This window comes from Siniperca chuatsi, linkage group LG22 (genome assembly GCF_020085105.1).
Source record: "Siniperca chuatsi isolate FFG_IHB_CAS linkage group LG22, ASM2008510v1, whole genome shotgun sequence".
NCBI classification, from domain to species: domain Eukaryota; kingdom Metazoa; phylum Chordata; class Actinopteri; order Centrarchiformes; family Sinipercidae; genus Siniperca; species Siniperca chuatsi.
In genome coordinates, this window is record NC_058063.1 from 18,782,533 (window position 1) to 18,805,083 (window position 22,551).

At 38.8% G+C, this 22,551-nt stretch overlaps 1 protein-coding gene and 1 long non-coding RNA gene across 3 annotated transcripts in view; both read left to right on the forward strand.

Moving 5' to 3' along the window:
- Window positions 1-22,551, forward strand: part of nhsl2 (NHS-like 2) — a 156,009-nt gene that overhangs the window by 28,211 nt on the left and 105,247 nt on the right.
- Window positions 1-22,551, forward strand: part of LOC122869971 — a 36,947-nt gene that overhangs the window by 6,614 nt on the left and 7,782 nt on the right. Inside the window, exon 1 of one of the 2 annotated variants that reach the window (XR_006376460.1) lies at window positions 9,232-9,289. The exons of the other annotated variant lie outside the window; for it this stretch is intronic. This is a non-coding gene — a long non-coding RNA (uncharacterized LOC122869971). Of the gene's footprint in view, window positions 1-9,231; window positions 9,290-22,551 lie in introns of those variants that run through there. 2 annotated transcript variants of the gene reach the window in all.

Below are 22,551 nucleotides of genomic sequence, written 5' to 3' on the forward strand. Positions count from 1 at the left end.
TTTAGTACAAAACTAGGCGTGTACAAGCTCTCTTTATAAAGTTGACCTCAATCGTGAACAGACTTACCACATCATGATTGTTTCTGTAGCTCTGGTCTTTCAGTAAGATTTTAAACTGATGTCAAACTGGCATTATTTCTGTATAAAAGGCTTGTTTTGGAGCATTTTTAAAATTGAGACAATTGATATTTGATTGGATGAGATAATTGAAGGCTTTATTACACAGCCAGCTGCTGGAAGAGGGTGGGGTGGCATGAGCACAGTAGTTTTTTCATATCTCTGGTTGTTTGATTTCTTGATTTTGCATGTTAAAGCTTTAATCTGATGTAAAGAGTCACTGTCTGTAGCACTTAAATCAATACATTAGTTGTTTGGGTAAAGGATTTGTCCTTTTATAGATTAAGGAAATCAATGAATCCCTATTAAAACTAAATGACCATGACGTTTCTGGGGAGATAAAGCCCTGCTCTGCTGTGTGAAAGGGAAATACAACAAGCTGGTGTTTGTTAATGCCAACCAGCCTCGGGCTAAAGGAGGGTCTGCTGTGCAACCCTGCTCACATGGCAGGGCTAGACAGGACACTCAGACAGTTTATAATTTATCTAGAAATGTTTTTTGTCCTGAAGGAAATTTACTAAAAGATTTTAAAGAGAAAAAAAAAGAGATGAGCCTGACTCATCAGCTCTTCATCGGTCTCTCTGTTGGATCTTTTGTGCGTCTGACGGGAACATCTCCCAAAGAACCGTCTAACAGGAAGACATTTAAATGTACCCGAAAGTTTTAAATGAGCTTATTTGTCCATGTATTCTAAAAACTCTGTTGTTGGAGATCCTGAATGTAGGAGGAAGGCCGAGTTTGACCCCAAACTGCTGACAATTGCAGTGATATGTTAAGTTTTCACTCTTTCAACTTGCTGTTATGGCAGCATACAAATTTAAATTCAGTAAGTTATTTTTATCGGAGAGGTACTGATTTTGCACAACACACTAGGTAGCTGAACTACTGGACTTGTCTCAAGTTTCATTTTGGTGATATATTGTGTTGGTGAACTTATTTTCACAATTTCTGGTGTCTGGAGCAATGCCTTCTCAAATTATCTGCAGGCATCTTTGATTTACATCTGAACCAGTGTGCAAAAGAGCAGGTGAGCAGGTAATCTGCATGTTTTAAATATTAAAACGTTGGCAGCACAGAAAAATCCACTGACAGTGAATAGACTGCTAATATGCATTAGTGCCACAGCTGCTGAAGTTGGTTATAGTTTTGCAAACTATACAGTAAATATAGGCAAAATAATACTTTTAAACTTTGCAGTTCTGCTCCTGCTCTACATATCTGAAAAGTCTCATTTATGCCTTTAACGTCCAGTAAACGTAGGTGAGTCCATATGCAAAATATTATTGTTTTTCAGTGTACAGCTCCTTAGAATCTGTGGCTGATGTAGGTCCACTCTGTTTTGTACTGCACATGGCAGGGGAAGCCCCAGTTGTCACAGAGTATTCACACACTGATCTAAACCAAAATAAACGTTGTTTTTTCATCCATTTCACACTTTGTAAGCACCCAAAATTATGGAGTGTTGATTTGTTTTCCAACATTGGGAGCAATGCCACTGCTACTGTAGAGACCAGCTCCAGTTTCCAACAGTGTTAGTGCCTCAGGATTTAAACCTCTAACTTTGTTTGTACAGTTGAATTACCAGTAGCCATAGAGCCCACCAGAACTGGTTATTCTTCGGTCCTTGCTTTTTAAGACGTTGTTTGTGATGCAAAGTATTTTCAGTTGCTGTTTAACTGAGCTACAGAACGTTAGCTTGTCCAAATCAAGCAAACTTTAGCTTTGTTTGCAAGTAACATAATAGTGAAAAATACCCTCTTTAGTTTCCCAGAGCCCAAGGTGATGTCTTCAAATTTCAAAAATATATGATTGCAAGTGTGCGTGTACTTGCCTCTTGTCATCTTGCTTGTCTGTTGTTTTCATGCCCATGTTAACTCTTGCATGAGTAAAAGCAGCGAACACCTCCTTGATTTTTCACCGGGTTTTGCACCATAAATTCAACAAAAAATGTTCATCCCAAAATTCATGACAATCAGATATACAAAAAGGACATGGATATGAGGTTAGCAAATGTGTATCGTTTGCTCACATATTTCACATTCTGATTCAAATGAGGCTTAGATAGCTGCTTGTATTTGACTGATTAAGCTGCTGTTTTATGATGTAAAAACCTTAAAGCATTAACATTCGTGTTTCGTGTCTAGATTTCCTGATCATTGTGGCTTGGATTGTACCTCCTGTAAACTTTGCTGTGTCATTTCTGGTGTGAACATGCACGCACACACACACACACACACACACACACACACACACACACACACACACACACACACACACACACACACACACACACACACACTCGGCCTGGGGGGTCTGGAGCTGGAGGCAGTGGAGTAGAAGGAAACAGGCCTGACATTTAGACTTTTGGCAGAGTATTGTGTTAACAGAGTCACATTTTACTTCCCTGATAGGACAAAACAGTGAAATAGAAGCTACTGAAAGTCAGTTTTGAAGATAAGTTTTGTCTACCTGTGCATATAAAAGCTATAAGAGCTCCTCAAGTTTCTTTCCCTCCCTCAACTCTCATTAACTTCCCTCTTGTCATGTGACAGCAGTGGGACTGCTGGTAGTTGGACCTCCTGGGACTCTTTACACTCAAACACACACTCGAACACAACCTCCAATTAGCGCTGATTTGGAAGGGATTCATCCACTAAGTTGGTTCTGACACAATCGTAGAAGTTTATTCAGCCGTAAAAACATAAGCCTCACAGCAGATGGGAGATAAAAAAGAGAGATACGATGGGATTCAAGCAACACTTACATGAGAAGAGCCTTTTTACAGTATATTTAAGGTTTGAAGAACAGTTTCATTGTATTAATTTATTTTCAGATCTTATAATAGTATCCATGCTCCAAAATTTGAGTCAAAAACCAAAACATCACTTTGGGCTCTTGCGACGTAATGGGCATCTATTTTTTAATCTTTTTGATAATATTTGTAATTGTTTTAATTAGTGTGTCATGTCTGTGTGATGATTGTTTCGTGTGATTGACTTCCTTTGCTGGAATCCTGTAAATACATGTAATGTAATACATGTGATCTCCATGAGACCTCCTGAATGAATAAAAAAATGTAAAGCCACTTAGAAACTGATAATTTCCAGCTTTGGTGCCCCCCCCAGTGGGAATATCAGTATTATGCTATATTATGTTGTTTGAGCAGTTATGGATGATTTTGAGTTTTCCTTTCTCTACAATTTAATTAAAATGTTCACATGTGCAGTTACGGCCTCACGTGGCCTTACACATAGAAAAATGATCTTAAATCAGTTCTACACAGTTTACAGATTTTACATTTTGGAAAATATGTATGCTGGATTGTCAGTATTGGCAGATACCGTGAGGGGACAAAAAGTCGGATCATTGCATCTCTTTACTGTTCAGCGACTTCACCACCCTCTACGGAGGAGCAAGTTAGCAACTTTTTACAGGCACCTTTCAAACCAACTGTACAGGGGGGAACTTTTTTATTCTCACATTAGAGATTTCAGCTGAAATACAACTTAAAATGTCTTGCTCAAAGGCACCATCATGACCATTTCTGAGATAGGAGACAGCATCTTTCCCCATTCACATTCCCCACCTCTGTTTTCCCAGCTGGTGTGGGACTCAAACCGGCAACCCCCCAATCCTGCGTCTCCAGCCTGCAGGCAGCTGCTGGCCCAGATAGCGACAGTCTCGTCTTCAGTTAGTTGTTCAGCAGAGGGAGAAACACACTTTGTGTTAATTAAAGTGTTTCCCTCAGCTGGGTTTCACTCGATTCAGCAGATTTCGTTAATTTCAGAGCGTTTTCCACCAGCCTCCCATTCACCTCAGGCAGCTGTACATGAATATATTTGTCTCACATACTTAGAGGAACTTTATTAAAATGTTCATTGTTTTGTTCTGTTCAGAGGTCTTTTGTAGTTCCATTCTCTTAATTTTCATTACAATCTGTAGAGAATCAGATCTAGATTTTACAGGACAGGGACAGCATAAATCTTTCTTCTGACTTAGAATAATGATGCTGTCTGTAATTGTTGTAAGTATTTTTATGGATGCTTATACTGCAGAGATAAGTTTTAAGATAAACTGAAGGGTTTAAGAAAAGTCTGATCGTTCTTGGCTACTTAAACTACTTAATGAACTCACTGGATTATTATTATTTTTTTGTAATGCTTAAGATGACCATAAAAAATAGGGTACGCAATATGCATGAATTCTCAGATATAAGTATTGTCTGTTACCTCCGTATTCCTCAATGAAAAATTACTAATGAAATGTTCATGAACCGTTGACATTTCAGAGATACAGTACATGGTTTTTAGATTTGGGTAATTGTCAAAGTGTGGAAAGTAAAGTATTGTAACTTATCGTATTGTAACGAATCGTAAGAAATCTTAAGTATCGTACTGTATTGAGTCATATTATATTGAATTGTAAATAAAATGTCATTTTGAATTATATTGAAATGTTTCGTATCTTTGTATCATATTATATCAAATTGTATTGAGTTTTATTGTATGAGTGTGTATTATTGTGTTGTTTTGTATTGTACTAAATCATATTTTATTCTATCTCATAGAATTGTATTGAATCTATCATATTGTAAAAGCATATTGTATAAGATTGTACAGAATCTTACCATATCGTGCTTTGTATGGAATTTGATTGTGTTGCGTGTTTTTTTTTGCCATAATGAAATAACTACCCATGTGACCTCTTCTGTAAGATTTACATTAAGGCCACACTAGATTTAACTTTGGATTAAAAAAAAAAATATATAGTAATTTTTTTTACTCAAATAACACTCCTATAACGTCATTATCGTATCCTGGTTCACTAGGTCCTGTGGTTGTTTACACAGGCCTGTCTGGCAGAGGAAGTGTGTCCAAATTGAATCATTTGTGTGTTTGTGTAAGAGCAGATTATTTTGTGCAAGCTTGTTTTGCTGCAGAGGATGTTACTGTACAGTTTTCTGATTGTGAGTTAAATTTCCTCTTCTGTCCCTCAGGAAAATGTTTCCCCCGGCAGCGCTTCTTTCTTTTCTCAGCTGTCAGATTTGTCCTGTTCGTCAAACTGTCACTCTCCTTGTGCTCGTCCTCCTCTGTCGCAGTTTTCTGTCTTTTTCACTCTTTTTTTCTTTGGCTGTGTCTTGTTTCACCAGGCTTCCCTCCCTCTCCGTCTCATTCTGCAGATTGTCGAGCGATGACAGTAGCCAGTTTGTGTTCGACAGACGGAGAGAGGACAGAGGGCAAACAGAGAATAGATGAAAGGCAAAAAGACAGAAAAACAGTGGATTAGTGGAACAAAGAAGGAGAAAAGGAGGGCAGAGAGGTGTGAAATAAAGAGAAAATTGGAGAGATGCTTTGAGAGGAAATTAGATATAAAATAGAAAGGATACAAGTGGAAAGAAGAAAGGAAATATGGATGTGTGGGCTGTGACTCAGGAGAAATACAGAATGAGAAACACTTTACAACAATTACAGAGCAATTTATGTGTTTGACATTTTGGGAAATATGCTTATTTGCTTTCTTGCTGAGAGTTAGATGAGAAGATCAATAGCACTCTCACGTCTGTATGTTAAGTTTGGAGCTAGAGCCAGGCGGAGGTTAGCTTAGCATAAAGACTGGAAGCAGGGGGAAACAGCTAGCTCAGCTGTTTCTAGTCATGACTCTTCGTGAAACCACAACTTCGGACAGAGCCAGGCTAACTGTTTCCGTCTGCTTCTAGTCTTTATGCTAAGCTAAGCTAATAGCCTACTGGCTCTAGCTCCGTACTTAACATACAGACTTTAAAGTGGTATCAATTATCTCCTCTATCTCTCAGCATGAAAGTGAATAAGCTATTTCCCAAAATGACAAACTTTTCCATTAATGTAATTTATGTGCACATGTAAATATCATGCACTTAAAATCATAAAAACGAGAAAAAAAACAATTATCAAAGGGAAAAAGGAGAACAAAAGAGGGCAAACCCTGGAAAAGACAGCAAAAAAATTAGATTAAATAGAGGAGTGAAAGAAAGTGGAAACAGCAAAAGAACAAGAGAGAGTAGAGACGGATGGGTGGAAAGCATTAGAGAAAGAGAGAGGAGATGGGAGGTCTGGATAAGATGAAAAAGTTAGAAAAGCAGGAGAGGAGAGAGACAAAGAATAAGAGATAATACAGGGAAAGTGGACTGAGGAAGACAGGAGGAAAGCTGTGTAAGAAAGAAAGAGGAGGAGATAAAAATGAAAAAGGAAGGGAAAGAGAGAGATGAATTGGTGAGTGGGCGGATGAAAATGAAAGAGTGTCACTGTAGTATGATGCCCTCTGTGAAGGAATGCATCATTCATCAGCCTCTCTATTAGCCTGTGTGTGTGTGTGTGTGTGTGTGTCCATATTAGGTAGCTGCTTCAGGCCACCAGTACAGATTTCAAGTGGGCGTTCCAGTGTGAAAAATGTGTGTGTGCCATGTGGTTACTGTTTATGTGAGTGTACAAAACATATTTCATCACATTCACTTCCTGCTTTAAAATGTCAAAACAGATTTTTAAAGTGTGTGTGTGAGTGTGTAATGACTGTGTGTATTGTTTTTGGTTGTAAAAATTCATACTTGTGGCTAACAAGACAGGTTTTGGGAATGCTGCCCATCTGGATGTTTCCTCCTGTGTGTGTGTGTGTGTGTGTGTGTGTGTGTGTGACTAATACTACCAGCCTGCATGACAATGACAGACTTGTCTGTTGTTTATGTGCCCTGCCTGACGATGCATTTTTCTCTCCAGCAAGTTTGGCACAAACTCTACTCGCAGTCAAGGTCATTCACGGTTTAATATACAAAAAATCTGCATTACTCAGCCATCTCAAGTGAAAAGTTGAGAGCCGATGAACTAAAAGTCACATACAAATCTGTATTTTGTCATAGTGCTGTACATTCTGTCATATTAAAGCAGCGTTTGTTTTTTTGGCCACTTGGGGGCAGCGCAACAAGCTGTAAACACTGAGATATTATTACATTATAAAGTTGATGTGGTTCATTTGGAGTCATGTGCTCTTTAGCTGCTAAATGCTCCACTATGTTCACCAGCTAGTCTCAAACTTCTGTCTGTGTGCTGTTTGGAGCTGAGCAGGTAGTGTACATTGGGCTTTTAGAGCTTTTTCTCTGAGAACAGCAGCCTGCTGCGGCCGAAAACGATGCTATGCGGGCCGGAGAGCTAAACAATGAGCTGAACTGCACCTTCAAGCATGTTGAACAGTGTGTCCCTCCTCAGCTGCCTATTTTAAGTATGTTTTTGATGACTTCTATTCCCTAACAGCATACGAAAACTGATTACCCTGTTTCCTAGAAATCTTCATTCTATACAGTCTTCATTATATACCACTAATTTGTACACTTAGTTGCCAGTATATTAGGTACACCTAACTAAAGCTAATGCAGCCTTATACAACAGTCCTGCAATTAACCTTACCTTCATGAAGGGTATAATTTTCAAGTTTTTTTTGGTTGAGCTGAGTTATACAGGTGTTTCTATTATTTTGTCCAACCCATTTCTTTCCTACCTTGGGTTTTCCCTTCTACTCTCTTTTTCTTTGCTTCCTTCGTTCCCTTCCATCTTTCTACAGCTACCTTTCTCTCTTGCTCCCTTTTTCTTCTTTATATCTTTTCTTCTTGTCTTCCTTCCTCCCCTTTCTCCTTCTTTCCCTCCATCTTGCCTTCTCTGTCTCCATCATACCTCTCTCTCTCGCTTTCTGTCTAGACAGACTCAGCAGTAAATATTCTGTAATCAGCCTCACATGCTTCTCTGCGCACACAGGGCTGCTGCTGTCACCACACACACTGACGGGACTGTGTGCACGCCTCCTTCCAGCTCCAGTTTTTGATCTAAGTGCCAGCCTATTTCACATGCAAATGATTTAAAGTGTATCTCCTCTCTTTCTCTCTTCTGTCATCCCTCGCTTCGTCCAGCTGCAGTGTGAGACTAGAGAGAGGCTTGTCTTTATGTTTGAGGAGGCCGTAGTGTCACCAAACCCTTAGAATTGGGCCGCAAGATTTTCAACACCAAGTTACGTCAATTATATCTAGAAATAACCCTGTCTACTTGTGCTTTTACATTCACTGCCAGTGTTTCTTTCAAGTCCATGAAGTGTGACATGCTTTCTGCACAGAGGTCATGTAGAGATGAGGTTGGGGTGGACGCTTGGGCACAAATCGCAGGACTTTGACACTTCAGACCAGGATTTAACCCTAACCCTTGAGACCGGGCATAGCAACCTTTGACATTATAGAAGGTTCAGACTGTCAACTCGTAAAGATTTCTTGAGATATGCTTGTTGGAAGCTGGTTCTGACTGGATTTGGTTGTTTAGAGAAGAAGACAAAATGGCTAAGAAGAGCCATACACGCCCCTCTTTATGACCTTGTTCTAATGGCAGCTTGGATGTAACTAGGCTCCTGGTAGGGGAGTTATCAGAATCAGAATCAGAAATACTTTATTGATCCCCGAAGGGAAACTCGTTGTTACAGCAGCTCGCCTTCACGTCAGTGCACACAGGAGAAAGTACTAGCAAAAAATATAATACAATACACTATAAAACACTATAAAAACAGAAAAGGTTTCAGTCATAGTCATCTGGACGCTGTTTTCAGAATCAAGACGTTTCGGCTCCCATCCGGAAGTCACCATAGTATGTACCGTCACGGTACATAGGTGAGACCAAACAGCTACTTCACAAAAGACTTTATCAGCACAGACGACACGCTAACTCAAGATTACAGGGCGCCGTGCATTTGCATCTAAAAGCTACAAACCACACATTTTCAAAGTCTATCACAGTGTATTAGCACCTTGGTCATGCCAATCACATGCTAATCAGGCACTTAACAGTGATGAGGGAGGTGCAGCCAGAAAACAATAGGCCTGATTACTGATTACTGGGCCATCATAGAAACAATTAGGTGAGTTTCAGGTGAAACTAGCTAATCAACAGATACTCAGGTAGATTCTTTCCTGAGGGCAGGGCTTATGTAACACAGAGTAGCTTAAATTTCTAGTTCCTGTCCCATTTTTTCATAATTGAGAATGACTTCCGGATGGGAGCCGAAACGTCTTGATTCTGAAAACAGTGTCCAGATGACTACGACTGAAACCTTTTCTACGATAGAACACTCCTGGACGAATGAGGGACTACACCGTCTACTATAAAAACAGGTCAGAAAATAAATTAAGTACCAGGTGGGTATAATATAATATATATAATAGTACAAGATAAAATAAGTGTGAAGTACCAAGTGGGTTTACCGGTTGATGATGATGATACAGTATAATAATACAATGTATAAATATAATATAAATATAAGTAATAAGCAGTGGTGCATGTACTGTCGAGTTAAGTGTAGTTTATTGAGATTATTAAGATATTGCACAGCAGTAATGGAGGTATATAATATCAATATCAATAAATAGGAAAAACTAACATAGGAAAACTAAATATTGCACGGGAGTAGTGCACAGTATATTGCACAATTATTCAAGTATGGCAGAGATGTAATGGTCAGTGTCCAGTTTAGTGACCTAGGGTCATACAGACTAACACTTAGAGGGAGGAGTTATCAAGCATACCCTGTGCAACCTCTTATGTGTGGAGTCTGCATCCTGGTGCCAGTACTGTAATAAATTCATTCATCTCGTTCAACGGAGACCAGAGAGTGACTTACTCTTTCCAGTGATGACAGTATGTCTAATGTCCATTGAGGATAAACGTCCATAAATACGCTTAGAAATTATAGAAAAGGACACCTTACAACTTCAGATCTTCCATCATAATCATCATGTTTACACTCTTTCTTCAGTATCAGAAGTAATCTAGTGATTGTAGTCTGCAACAGGAACTGATAGCAGCTAATGCAGCATGACTTTCATGGCGGCAATTTTCCAAGATGTAAAGAAATATAAGCTGAAAGAAAAGGGGGCTCAAAGTGAAGCCCACACCTAACCCACTGACGCCACGGCAACATTGTACGTCCTGTTTGTATCACATAAAACATTATGCGGACTGTAGATCCAAAACTGTGTTTTTATATCAGATAGAAATAGGAAAACGAAAATCAATAGGAGTGACAAAATCTATAAATATAAGCATTTCTGCTTTGTACTATCAATTGATTTTTTACTAATGCTCATGCCATTTATATAAAGATTTGTGTGAATACCTGTGGACATACAGAGAAAAACTCAATTTCAAACTGTGTAAATCCTAGAACATGTAACACTAACATGCAAGTTGTTGCCATGTCTGAGTAGTGTAACTTAGCCTCATTTGAATGGAGCCAGGGGGCCCCGACAAAAAAGCTCAACCTCTACTGCAGCGTGACATCATCTGTCAAGGCGCTGTGTTGGCCAATCAAATAAATGCACGTGCACATTCCTGATAGATTTTTTTTTTGTAACATAAACCCTGTATTTCTATTATTCATATCATCTATCACTCCAACTGGACTTCCTGGATCGCATGTCATTGTCTCGCTGGTACCTTAAACAACACGGCCCACCAGTGCAGCCTCTTGCGTTGTTTTAACGCAGGGTTGTTTGCGGTCTGAATCCCTGCTAAGACAAGTAGTGACTCTGCCAAAAGCCTCGGGTTCAAAGGGTCAAGTCAGCATTGACGTTCTCAGTTTTTAACCAAATCTTTCCCTAACTTAGACCAAGTGTTTTGAGTTGCCTAAAATATATGTTAATCATGCTTTAGTTCCCAGGAAAATGAATAAACTGCACTGGCAGTGAACAGTTTGCAGATATGCAGAACATATCATTGTGTTGATTAAAAATATGATCAGGGTGGCATTACGTTTCCTACAAACCTTCCTAGAACAGTCTTCAAATCAGTTGTATTCAGTATGAATGTGATTTTCGGGAGACTGAGTTGCTAGAAATCACTTATAGAAAATAAGTATTTGTTAGGACAAAGTGTGTAAAGCGTGAAGTGGAAGATAAATCCACCCTACTCTTACAGCAGTCTCTGTGGTTTAAATGATAGTAAACAGCATCAAATAATAATGTCCTACAGTAACTTCTGTTTGTGCATTTGTGGTTAATTTTGACCAGTTTGGAAGTTGGTTTCGGTCTCCAGGCAATCAGTTGTTTTTAACTTCCTGGGACTAAATTCAGTTGCCACTGTTGCCAAGCAGTACTAGCCAAAATGCAGACTTTTGCACACTTTTTTTTATCAGGAAGTGGTGGAAAGCTCTAGTGCCTCGGGGGGGATTTTACTCTACAACTCTTTCTAGAAAGTTGGCACTGCACCATAAAAATTTAAACCAAAGCAATGTAGCTGTCCTTTCTGATTGTTTCTTTTTCTGCTTCACTCTCTCCTCAGCTCCTCCTTTCCCTCCGCTACTTTCCTCACCATCTCTCCTCCCCTCCTTTTAGTTTTTTCATCATTATCAGCCTCACTATCTCTCTATTTATCTTTGCTTCTCACTCTGTAGCTCTCTCCAGCACTTTATTTCCTCCCTTTTATCTTGTTCCCTGTCTACAGCCCATTAAAAAGAAGACTTGAGTGAGAATAAAACAGATTTAAGATGACCGAACCATACCTTGTTTAATTAGGACAGTCCCACCCCTGAAATGTGTTCGAAGTACTCAAGTGCTTTGGCACTTTGTAGTTTTCAAAGTTGCACTATGTGTAGAATTTGAAAATGTCCGACTTGTTGTACACAGTGGTAGTATCAAAGAAGAGGGCAATACATGCAGGGATTAAGTCATTTTTTAACAAACAAATAACATCAGAATAAATTTAAATCGCACAAAAATATCTACACATCGTGGATTTAAAATTGTGCAATCAGATTTCAAGCTGAGTTTACACAGAAATCAGGATTTTGTGCTCAAAACTTTTTTGTCAGTCAGTCAATCAATCAAGTTTAGTTGTCACTTGTAATCATGTAATGTCACAGTGAAATGTAATCCCGCCAGTTTCTTCAGTTTGTGCATTAAAAGAGTTTAGTTACGTTCCACCACTGCTCTCCCTCTCTTCATCCCAAGAAAGGTCAAGAGTTAATTGATCCAAATTCAGCGTTGCAGCCAGCATGAAGGTCAACTTCTATGGATAGGAGGAGCATTGAACTCTACAATTACTTGATGTGCTTTCTGTTTGTGCCTTTCTCTTGTTGAGTTTGTAATGACCAGTGGCAGTACAGGGGATTTTTTTAACCCCATCTTTTAACTCTCCTTCTTTCTCCTCGCCTCTTTCAACCACTGTATTTCAAGGAGCTTTATTCGCAAGTCCACATTGCCAAAACATTAGTAATGATCTTAATCCCCCCCAAAATGTCTGGTATAATTAAAGAAAGCATTTAGAATAGTGGTAAAATATATATTGTGTATGTGAAAAGATCTCCGTGCTGATAAAACACCATTTCCATTCTACCAGACAGTTAAAGTAATCACCTCTCAAGTGTTTTCTTGCCTGCAAGTACTTTTTAAGACTTATTATAATTCCCCACATTTCTCCATAAATCATTAATGTCCTTAAACTGTGGGATTTAAAATGTGTGTATTGTTAAAAAGTAAGCCACACAAAGTATTTTTAGCACAGCTCATGAATCCACAGGCAGAGTGATGTGGGCATGAAGTCAGGAAAAAGATGTGGGTGATTTTATAACACTCTACTGTATGTGTGTGTTTGTGTGTGTTAGTGTAGATTTCAGATGAGGCTGTTGGTCAGATCAGTTCAGGAAATAGTGTTTTAGATGAGCTTTTGACCCTTATCCAATTTGTGCATCTCTTGGTTTCAGTTTTCCTAAATAATATTTGTTGATTGATGACAAATATCAAATCATATCAAATAACTAAGAGAAATTACACAGTCAGTCTAATGAATGAAATAATGGCCTTGACAAATTACTTTTGTGAAAATGCCGTAGTTAAATCCAGCAGATCCATTTTAGCACTTACATCTTGAGGAAATCCACACAACTGAAACAAACAATAACGATGGATAAATAAAAACGCATACTAAAAACAAAACAAAAGAAATAATTATCACACAATACAAAGAAACCCCCCCAATACAAAACCTATACAACCTCACATTAACATATTATCAGGCCTGACAATATTATTACTTTATTAGAAGTGAACAAGACCTAAATAAGGAAATACTGATCCACATTTTACAAATGAATGGCATTATTGTACAGAAAAATTAACTCCATCTCAGCATAAATTCATGTATCTTACTCAAAGCTCAAGGAAATCTCTGTGAGAGAGATTTGCCTGTAAAATATACAAATATTTAGCGATAATCACTCACAATATCACTTCAGAACAGTTCAAGGTTGTAAAAAAACATTGTTTCACTATTTATACACACAAAACAGCAGAAAAATGTAAGAAATGTAACTATAATACTGTCTACTTACATGTAAAGTGATTTTATCCCGACTTTCCTGTAAATCACTGTAAATATGAACAATTCACAGTTTTAAAATGAAATTTGAAAGCCCCACATCAGCACTTTCAGGTGGTTTTCTCAGCTTGTCTCTACATGACATGTAAATAATGTTATGTTACTATAAATGACGACAAATATGGCAGTTCAGAATCATTCAGAATCACCTGGAAAGTCAGGGAAAAGTCATGTCTGTGCGTGTGCCCTCATACAGTCAAGAGTTTGGTTACATTTAGTTCAGAAAGACAGTGTTAAAATGTGTTTTGGCTGCAGTCTGTCTTCTTCTTCTTCTATTCTCTTTGGTTTCACATTATACTGAGAACTGCATCTCACGAAAACACTTCATCCAGCAACAATTCTCTGCAGTGAGCTGAACATCTTGTTCAAATTGTATTTTCATTTCCAGCAGATTTGTAATGCTGCGGTATTCTTGGTTAGATTAAAGTGTGTGTCACCAACAAGAAAAATGCCTTTTGTGATATATATATATATATATATATATATATATATATATATATATTTAGTTGACAAAACAGTCTCACCTGCTGTTCTGGAGCTTTTGATCATATCACATGCTCTTCATCAGCAGATGTGCACTTGTCATCGAAATGTACATGTTCATATTTGTATTAGGACTTCTCATCCACGTTGGCTTAAAAGTTGAGCCTTGACCTGGAAGCAGCAGTTAACAAAAAATAAATCTCACCTCATGGTCCATTTGGTAGCTATAAGCAAAGTGCAGTTACTAAATATATATTTCTTAATTTTTCATACTTTCCTGCTAAAAAGAGAAGTTTTGACTAGCCTTTAATAGTTTTTTCTTGTATATATCACTCTAAATCGTAGTTTATAAGTTGTTTTTAGCCTCACAATTGTTTCTGAATCACTTTATTCTGTCTTTGAGTTAATGTATTTAGTATATTTTTCTTCCATCACACCCTTTTTATATTTTATCACCCAAGAAACTCAGTCAAATCAGAGATTGAACTCCATAACCTCTGCATCTGATTTTCACTTTTAATAATTTTCTGTGGCATTACGTTCATTTTAGTTCATCTCTCAGCTTATAAGGCACAATGTAGAAGTCACAGAAAATACAAATACGTCTAATGTTTCGGTGCAATAAAAGGGAAGTACAATGTTTTGTGCCAAGCAAAGTTACAGTTCTCGTCACGGCCACTAGGCCGCAGTAGAGCCCAGCTGTTGGTGTAAACCTGCCACTTGACCACAGTTTCCTTATTGGAGTTGTGTGAGTGTGTGTGTGTGTGTGTGTGTGTGTGTGTGTGTGTGTGTGTGTCTGTGATAGAGAGAGAGAGAGTTGCACATTTTTTTCCTCCCATATTGTGTTTACTTTGGACGTCATCACCATCACTCTAATCCTCTTCTCCCTCTCCCTCTCCCTCTCTATCTTTCTCACCCCCTGCTTTGCACTTTGAAGAAGGCTCTCGTCTCAGTGTGTGATTTATATTTTAAAATCTTTTTTGATTTGCTGTGCTGAATCTGAATGTCTTGGTTCAAGAAAGAAGGCTACACTGTGAGTTTGTGACTCTAGAGCAGCACTGCCAGGTTATGGGTTCAATTCCCCATTTAGTCAGCTGTGCCTTGGTTGGCTAAAACTGGCTTAAAAGTGCCTTCAAAATCCCTTAGATAGTGTGAGGTGACTGCTGTTTAAACCTTTTCCAAAGATGAGCACGGAAATCCCTCAGTTGAAATATTGGTGCAAACAATTAGCAACAATAAGGTGAGAGGGGAAGAACAAAGACTGTGTAGAAGGGGTGTAGAAAAGACAAGAAACATTCATTCACTGAACTTCAAACTGCATTACCTACAGTATGTCAGACTGAGCTTCGTCGAACTGGATACGTTCATCCTTTTGCTCAGTCTATTGTGTTGTTTTGGGTAAATTTTGAATCAAAGCATAAAATATTGATGTGGTGTTTTATTCTCGATTGTATCCATGAAGCAGTGTGAGTAAGCTTGAGCTCCGGTTTCTTTACCATGACCATAGTTTTTTTTTTTTTTTAGACCATTCAATGCAATGAAATATAGCTGAGACAATTACTGGATAACCAGTGGCCTTATAGTAATCCTGTCACTATGACACTTTTATGTTAAAATCTATCCAACAGCAGCCAATCAGAGACTGTTCTTCCACGAAGAATGATGGCATCAGCAAGTGCTGTAGTAATCATCAAAAACAGCAACAAAACATCTGACATTAACACGGGAGATTGCTGTTTGTTTCCGACCGACAGTCAAGTGTGACCACGATCGTTCCCTAATCTTAACCAAGTGTTTATTATTGTCACCATGACGATAAAGGTCCCCTTACATTAACGTACGAGTCATTTTAACCCAAACCACGATGTTTCTCAAAACCTAACCAAGTTGTTTTTGTGCCTAACCCTAATTAAAAGTGTTGTGATACATATATTTCAGCAGTGATTTATGACGGTCATCCTGCTGATAGGGATGTCAGATCAGAAAACGCTTCTATCTGTCATTCAAGAAGGTATAATTAAACTATGTGTATTGTCGTTCACTTTGTCAATCACCAGGCACGATCAGTAGTAAACTTTAATATCTGATTGGCCATTGATGGGCACCGACTTCCGTGTCCGGCTTTTCTCCGCCAAATGCACTCTGGCTGAGTTTCCTTCAATTTCTCAGCTTTGTAGGAAATGACTCGATGATTGCTTTGCTGAATGCAGCATCAGGGTAAGAGGTTCAATTTCCTCCCTGACTCACTGGAGACTCAAATTGACACTGTAACGAGTGCGTTAGAAGAGTTTTCTCTGGTTCATATTCAGTCTTTAGGCCCCTTTTTTATTTGTCACCAAAAAACTCGATGATACCAGCAAAGCAGCAGGAGCAATTTCAGGCGATAGAGAAACCAGAGAGACAAAAATGAGATGAATAGATAGAAACAGAAAGAGAGGATGACAGTGAGGAGCAGGTCTCTTCCTTCCTTCTTTCCACTCCTTTTAGGGATTACAGTCTGGCTGCTCTCTGGCTTCATTATCTGCTGTGGGATGGAGCTTTGGATGATCATAACACAGTCAGGAGTGTGTGTGCCAAAGTGTGTGAAAAGTGTGTATATAGTGTGTGTGTTTGCGGGCAGTGATGGGTGTTTATATGTAGTTTTCTTACTGTGTGTGCGTGTGTGTGTGTGTGTGTGTGTGTCTGTATCCTCCAGGCAGAAAAAGTGTTTACAGGGAGATGGAGAGGATAATGATGAAGGAGGGAGTGGGCTGTGGGAGAGAGAGAGAGAGAAATGTTATTGTGGGACAGATGAGACTGAAAGTAGTACAACTTAAAAATGGGAGGAAGGAGGGAATTTAGGATGGAAAGGAGTAAAAACGTGTGGGGAAAGGAATATATAGAAGAAGGACGGAAAGGAGGACAGGAAATAAATTGGGAAGTAGGAGAGAAGTGTGAAAAGAAAATGATGGGAGGATGATAGAAATAAGTGAAGCTGTGACAATGAAGGAGTGAAGAAAGTGAAAATGGAGGACAAAGTAAAAGGAAGGAATAAACAGTTGGCTGGAAAAGGAAGAAAGAAGGAAAGGAGGGACTATTAGAAGGAAAAACATGGGATAAGAAAGAACAGGAGGAAGGAAACTAGGGAGGGGGGAATGGAGAGTAAAGTAGGGGGATTTAGGCATGGCAGAAAGAAAAATGTGAAAAAAGTATAGAAGACAATAATAAAGAAGTGAATGGAATATAGCACTATCAAGTAAAGTTAATGGTGGTAAAATGGATTAAATGGCTCAAACCTCAAGCCTGTTGCATTACAGTGACATTACTGAATTACACTTATCAGCTGGGATCATCAGTAACTCACTCTGTGTGTGTGTGTGTGTTTGTGAGGACCAATTTGTGTGTGTGTGTGTGTGTGCGCGACCAGCATTAATCCAAGCAGAGTAGACGAAACAGAGAGGTATTATTCCTCCAAACCTCCATTTTGCGCTTTCTTTCCTCAGTCCTGCTCTTTTCCCAAGTTCATGTTTCCTTTTTATCTGCTTTGTGTGTGTGTGTGTGTGTGTGTGTGTGTGAGAGAGAGAGAGATTAATTTTGCATCAATGAGATTAACCTGGAAAACTACACGCACAGTTATATCATAACAGTAAGGGAAAACGAGAAATGAGCAAGAAACTCTGGATTCGCCCTTTAAATTGCAAAATTCTTTCTAGGTAAGAAACGAAACTGTTGTAAGTAGGACTGGATATATGGGGGATATATAGGGGGAAAATATCACATTATTGTAAGGTTTAAAGGATTAAAAAGATTTTTAGGTTTTAAAATATGTGCTGTCTGTGACAACATCCACCAATAGCTGAAATTTTCAAATTCTACTCTCATGGCTTTAAACCTATTTCCACCTAGATCTAATTTACTCATCCAAATGTTTTACTGTTGCAAGAAGATGCTAAACACCACACAATGTCCTCCTGCAACGGTAATGATTCAGAAAAAGCTGTTGGTAGTAAAAAGTAAAGAAGAAAATGTGGAGGAAATGGTTAATGAGCTGCATTTCACCAGGTTCCCAAAGTGAACAAACAGCAACAAATAGTATTGGTGTGGCATAGTACAGTGTTTGTGCTCCAAATTGAATGCATTTTCACCCAGATATTTGTATTACAGGCTTTTTAAAAATCATATTATCATCTGTTTTTATTAATTAAGATGAGCACCTATAAACCTGGTATTTTAAGTCCTTCTCATATTCAAATACCATATTCAGAATGCACATTTATCAAATGTAATGTCTGTTTTTAGGAGACGCCGGATTTATTTGAGAGGCTTTCTTTCTTTCTTCTGCTCTCTCCTGCCTCCCCATTAGTTTCTGTCTTTTTCTGATGAGAAGAAAACAAACAGCCTCCCTCTCCTTCCATCTCTGCCTTCATCTCTCTGTTGTTCCTCACCTCTGGTCACGTCTGAACCAAACCTATATACAGAAGCTGCTATAATGGCCTGTTAACTTGTATCTCCATCCCTCTTTTCCCTCCTATTCGCCCCCCTTCCCCTTCAAACTCTCATCTGTTTCTACTTAAACATGTCAGATCTCATTTTCTCCAGTCCCCCTTTGTGCCTTCTGGAGGAGGGGAGGGCTGGGCTTGTTTTAGTCAGCAAACAGATAGACGGCGGCAGCTGTGGTTGCATCAAAAATTCGGTGATGGATTGGATATGAAATAGTGGGTTTTCATGACTTTGAGCATGAAAAATTGTATGAAACACCTCCCACATATAGGTTTGCACGCCATTTTTTTCACGACCCATGTCTCAGTGATCTTGAAAACTTAAAGTAAATCCTTCTTTTATCCGTCTCCTCCCTTTCATCTACATCTTGGCTTGTTACCTTTTTGCAAAAGCAGTGTGAAACTACAGAGTGAGTAAGGATGAGGAAGCTGTGCATGGATTTGCTCTGTGTGTGTGTGTGTGTGCACATGCATGTAACTGTGTGTGAGACCGATGCAGCGGTTTCTCCTTTCTTGTCGAGAGAAGCTACAATAACTTCGGAGTTCAAGGGTGGATTTTAAGACGAGAGACTTATTTATTCTGAAGAGTCCCTTCCCCCTCATATTTGTTCTTCTTCTCTTTTTTCACCGCCCTCTCCCCCCATCACCTCCAGCTTCCTTAATCCTTTCACAATATTGTCCGGAAATGGCTCCTGCGACAAGAGTGCTGAGAAACACAGAGAGAGCCAGTATAGTTTTCTTTTAAAGGCGTCTTATTAAACCAGGTGGGGTGTTATTTGACCCCATTTTGAGACTGCGAGAACTCACCAGCACTGCAAAGGAAAGACAAAGAGATAGAAATACCCAGAGGACAGAGACAGAAAGATTGAGAGGAAATTAGAAATAGAAAGAAATTGAAAAAAATACAAAGAAGTGATTATTTCTCAGGAGTCGAAGGAATCCCAACTTCTGTTCTTACTTTGCTGATATTCTACTCATGAAGAAGTTGCTGTTGTAAAAACGTACTAAAAAATACTAAAAGAAATGTATTCAGGATATACTCAGAGTAAAAGTTACTGAGTTACTTTTCCACACAGGAGACCATTCTTAGATATAATATGGACTGTTTTAATTGATCAAAAATAAAATAAAATGAACTTGTCGATGATGATTTTCAGATATTTCACTTGTAAAATATGACATCACATGTAAAAACAACAGTTTTACATGTAATATAAGTATAAGTCTAAAACATAATTTCACATGAGGAATTCACATACAGGCTTATATGGTTGTCAAATGTGAAATGCTGTGTCATGTGATGATTTTCACATGTGGTTTTTGGACATTTCACATGTGAAATATCATTATTAACATGTGAGGACATGCATTTCACCTGTGCGATTTCCCTGTACGGGAAATAAAATACATCACTTAAATGGATCAACATGGTTTAATCGACATATTTGTATATCCAGATTTGCTGAAGAGATGATAGAGACGATCAAAATAGTTTCACCGTGGATGTGATTTAAAGGAACAGTTCACCCCAAAATCAAACATACATATTTTTCCTCTTACCTGTAGTGCTATTTATCCATCTAGATTGTTTTGGTGTGAGTTGCCGAGTTTTGGAGATATCGGCCGAAGAGATGTCTGCATTTTTTGAATATAATGGGACTATATGGCACTCGCCTTGTGGTGCTCAAAGCGCAAAAAAACCAAATGCATTTGAAAAACTCAACAGCGATGTCTCTTTCCAGAAATCATGACCCGGTTACTCAAGATAATCCACAGATTTGTTTTGAGCAGTTTCATGTAGGGACTATTTTCTTTCTACTGATAGTTCCTACATGAAACTTCTCACAACAAGGTCTGTGCATGCAAACATCTCTCTACGGCCGATATCTCCAAAACTCGTCAACTCACACCAAAACAATCTAGATGGATAAATAGGGCTACAGGTAAGAGGGAAATATGTATTTTTGATTTTGGGGTGAACTGTCCCTTTTAAGTGAGTTAAGATTATAAAACTTCAAGTTCAACTGAAGTATAAAACGTACTCAAAAAGTAAATGTACACTGACATTAGTGTGTGTAACTAATTCAGACACTATACCATCAACAAAACACCTGAATGTTTAAGAGATTCAGATGGAATAAATATATTGTCCAAAGGATAATTCTGGTTTATTACAACTTGGGTCTGATTTTTGTAGTTGTGGTAATTGCTGTGACCTGGGAACATCGCAACATCATGCCATCGCTAATGCCGGGATCATACTACACAATATTTTGATCTTTTGAGGTGGTCATTGTGTTAGATTATTTAATAAAGTCATAAATTCTTGGTGTGACATAGCGGAACGACACGACAGACTACAGTACATGCTGGATCCCATCCAATCACAGCTTACCATCTTTCACAAATTTGAGAAACGTACACAGGTGATCAGTAAGTAGCCATAGACCGACTTCACTGTTCCACCTCTGACAGCACCAAGACTGTTTATGTATGTAAACAGGTTTTATGAATGACACCGATAGTCAACACGATTATTTTTTAAGCATGACCACGATCATCAACCAAGTAATTTTTGTGCCTAAACCTAATTAAACGTTAACCGTAGTGTTTTCACATAAAACAAACTGGAAACTGGGCTGCTTTGATTCTACAATGTCTGGAATAATATGCTCTATACTATTCTCGATAACTTTGGCTTCTTTGCTGTCATGCTGGTAAAATGTCAGCATGTGATTTGTTTTGACTTGAGAAAGAGAGCGAGTTCGGAAAGACGGACTGATAGACACAGATGAAGACAGATGGGAGGGACAAAATGATGGAAGCTCTTATTTAATAATGAGAGAGGAGTGATGTGAGGATAACCAGAGAAAGTGGGGGAGCTAGTTGGGACTAACGTCAGGATAGAGTGACAGAGAGGGAGAGGAGGTGAAGTGATAGTAGAGTGATATAGGAGTGAAATCAGGACAGAGAGAGAGAGAGAGAGAGAGAGAGAGAGAGAAGGAGTCCTCCTCCTTCAGACCCCTCCGACCCTCCTGGGAGCAGAAAAAGTCTGGCTTGAGTTAGCCATGCAGAAGAAAAAGAGGGACACACACACAGAGACAATCCATCACTCCCCTCCCACCCTAACACTTGTCCTCGTCTCCTCCCTTTCCCCTCCATTTGCTATCTGAAGACAAAGACGGTACATTTACTGTCCCTCTCTTTCTGCGTTTCCAGCTGTTTTGGCAGTGCTTTTTTTTTTTGGTTTGTTTGTTTATATTTATCTGCAGGACGGTCGAGTTGAACTGCACTCAGGTAGGAGGGTAATGGAGGTGAGGGAAGGAGGTGGGGGAGGAATCTATAAGCATTACAACCCTCTTTCTGTTGGTCTTTCTACCTGTTTGTCTCTTTTCAACCATTAATATAAATCGTATGTATGACAAGAATGGTGGTTACCCAGCTGTGGGAGGAGCAATGTCAACTAATAATTGTCCATCTCTTTTGAGAGAAGACAATGGGTTTCTCCAACAAGTCCTGATCCAAAATGACCCAAATGTGTGTTTTCTGATCTGAAGCCTCTATGGTTAAGGTCTAGTTGAATTTAGGCAACTAAAACTACTTGGTAAAGCTTAGAGAAAGATTGCAGTCATTGTTAAAAATAACCAGTGTTTACTTTTTTTAAGAGTCGATGTCTCCTATGTTGTGTTGATCAAATCACCCACCTGAGTGTAATAACCACATCGGGCTGGGTTTGGGTAATTCTTTGCATGCATACTGAGGGCTCGGATTGTGCTTGGATCGAGCTCTGGTCAGACCAGGACTTGGGTTTGGGTCGGGCTTTTGCCCAGACTTGGGCCAAGTAGAATTTATAAATTGGGGCCACATTAGGGCAAGGAACCAGCTCCGGTCAGGCTTGGGTGTAGTAGAATATATAGTTTATACCCAACCCTGATCCAAGCTTGACCTGGAAATGTAAATATTAAACAATCTTGCTATTAAGTATTACTTCCAGTATCATAATTACAATGATATTATGGTTGTAATGCATACTAATAATTTAT